The sequence below is a fragment of the Drosophila innubila genome (assembly GCF_004354385.1).
Source record: "Drosophila innubila isolate TH190305 chromosome 2L unlocalized genomic scaffold, UK_Dinn_1.0 4_B_2L, whole genome shotgun sequence".
Classification (NCBI taxonomy): domain Eukaryota; kingdom Metazoa; phylum Arthropoda; class Insecta; order Diptera; family Drosophilidae; genus Drosophila; species Drosophila innubila.
In genome coordinates, this window is record NW_022995372.1 from 16,294,168 (window position 1) to 16,297,006 (window position 2,839).

A 2,839-nucleotide genomic window follows, 5' to 3' on the forward strand; every position below is an offset into this window, starting at 1 on the left:
GTAGGCTATAGATATTATTCAGTTTAATCTATATGAATAAATCAGTTTTTTATTATATTTCTAGCCACGATCTTGACATAAATTGAGCTGCTATTTAAATATGATTTATAAAATAATAAAAATTAAATTTATAGAAGATTTTCTATAAATAAAAAACAAGCGGAAATTACGTGACAGGCTGAAAAAGCCTCAGTAAATTGTTGTCCGTCATAATCGGCCATTAGTCAGTGGAATAAAAGTCAACCTGCCAACATGGGGCAATAGATCAAGGAAGCTTATTTTAGATTTTTATTCATATTTATTTACCAATCCCCTTTCTCCAACTCAAACAGTATAAAGCTAACTTCTGGGCTCTTTAAAAAGTGACTTTGCTGCTAATGCAGATGGCAGTCGAAGCGAAGCGTGAAATGTTTTGTAAATTATTATAGAAAAAGAATAAATCGCCCCCTCCTTGTTGTAGAAAGTCAGAGCGAAAAGGAGAGAGAGAGACAGAGAGAGAGAGAGATAGTAAAAAATATGAGAGGGAGACAGAACAAGTCATAATAGACACAATATACAAATATTTATGCAGATAAAGTTGCTTGCAGGCTCCAAGTATTTGTGAAAAGGTGGTAGAAAGCGGGTAAAGTGTGGGGAGGGGGTTACTGCATATGTTGTACTTATAATTTATATGTAATAAATTTCAATTGACTTATGGAAAATGTGGCGTGTGGGAGAAGTTTTGTATTTACTCCATTTACGGCTTAAGAACTTGGCCAAGTTAAAACTGGAATTTTCAGGACGTTCAACTTATTTTAGAGCCCATTGTGAACTCCCTTTCTTCTACAGGGTGCCCATTACTCATCAGATTCAAACCAAGAGGGACAAGGGCAATTCAAAATGAATATTTCATTTTGAGGCTTAGACGCCGCGTCGACAATAAAAGCGAATTTTTATGACAGTCGTCTGGTTACAAGTAACAGGTAAGAACCGAGTCAAATCTCTCACATACGACTTAATAAATTATGCTTTAATTTGCATGCAGAGAGGGAGATTGTGTGTCCTCTTTTTTTCTCTCTTTTCCTCCTTCGTACAGCACTCATAATCATATTAAGCATATTAAAGCTGATGCTCGTCGTCAACTTAAGGCGGGTTATAAAAGATTTTCCAGTATTTTTACGAGATGCGGATACTCTAAAACAATGCTAGGGCGATATAATGAAAGAGACAGATAGGAAGTAAGAAAGAGAAAGAGAGAGGGTGGCTAAGACCACAGTTAATATGACATTGTGTTAGCTGCATGTCACATAATGAATTAAGTAATTATCCCTCGAGTCGTAAACGATAAATGCATCATTTGTAATTAATGGTAAGTAATTGGTCGGCCTTAAACTGTGTATGTAGAAGTATTTAAATTCAACAAAGATCACTTTCTGTTAAATGAAAATTAGCTAAAGTACTTTCTATTCAGTTCACAATAAATAATATCAACTTTGCCATTAAGCATTTTTACTTCTATAGATTTTATAATATTTTTTATATTAACCTGCTTACAGTGCTTCAGAGCTTATTTACCCTCTTTTTGAAAGTTTCAAAGATACAACCTGAAAACAACAAGTTTAGCTTTGAAATCAAACATACTCTGTTAAATTAATTAACATATAAAGAAATAAACCCAGGAACTTTCAAACTGATGACCGTTAAACTTTTTTACAAATTCCCTAACAAAATTCCCAGTATTTAGTTTTGGGACAAGTCGAAAAATATAGTTATTTAAAATGATAACAAAAGAGAATGTTAGTCATTGAAACAAATTAAAGTAAGATATGCCGACATTTAAAAAAATGAATTACTTAAATATAATTTAAAATTTGAAATTTTTGTCTAATTATTACCTAATGGATAATTGCAAAATATCTCAAATTTATCTCCATTTGCTAATTTACAGTTTCTGTTAACGCCATGTAAAAGATATGAATAACAATTCAAGTCACTAAATCATGTTAATATGACCCAATAATAAGATATGTATATAGTAGCTCTTAATAAAATAAAAACATTTGACTATACTTTTAATATACTTTACTTTACTATTTAAGTCAAATGTATTATGTTGTCATTAAGTTAATTGTATTATGTTGTTAGTAGTGCAATAATCATAAGTTTCTACCAACTTGAAGCACTAGGATACTAAATAATTAAATTTAAATCTAAATTATTTTTAACTTGCCTACTGAAATACTACACATATACGCAATCCATCATATAACTTTATTCACAAATGTTAAATATTATGTTAGCTGTTGTAAATTTCCCCATTGCTTAGTATTTAAAATTTCCCTCTGTCACTCACTCTCTCACACGCTCTCTGAGTTTCGTATAATAATTTGCCTCATAATAAAACTCGGAGCACAGCTGCTGCCTTCGTTAAGTTGAGTCGCCCGCCCAAAACGATTACGAGCCGAAGTCGAGCCGGATGCCGAGAGAGCCGCACGACAACGACGAAGACGGGCTAAGAATGTTATTTTTGGGGCGATGCTAGCGACGATGACGAGAAAAATCAGCAGTTCAGCAGTTTCATTGATAACGCGCTGCGAACTGGATCTACCCCATAAGCAAGTCAGACTGTCGCACGAACTGGCCGTCGCCGTGTCGTCAATAACAATAACAAAAACAGAAACAACAACAACAATCGCAGAACTGTGTAAAATGAAAGGCACTTCAGACTGTGGCAGATGAGGCGTATGAGTGATATTGCTACTGTTGTCGAGGCTGCATATTTCATAAATTTCATTGGTGCTGTCAGTCATTTTGTCATCGTCGTTGTCGCGCGTGTGTTTAATTATTGCAGTCAGTGTGT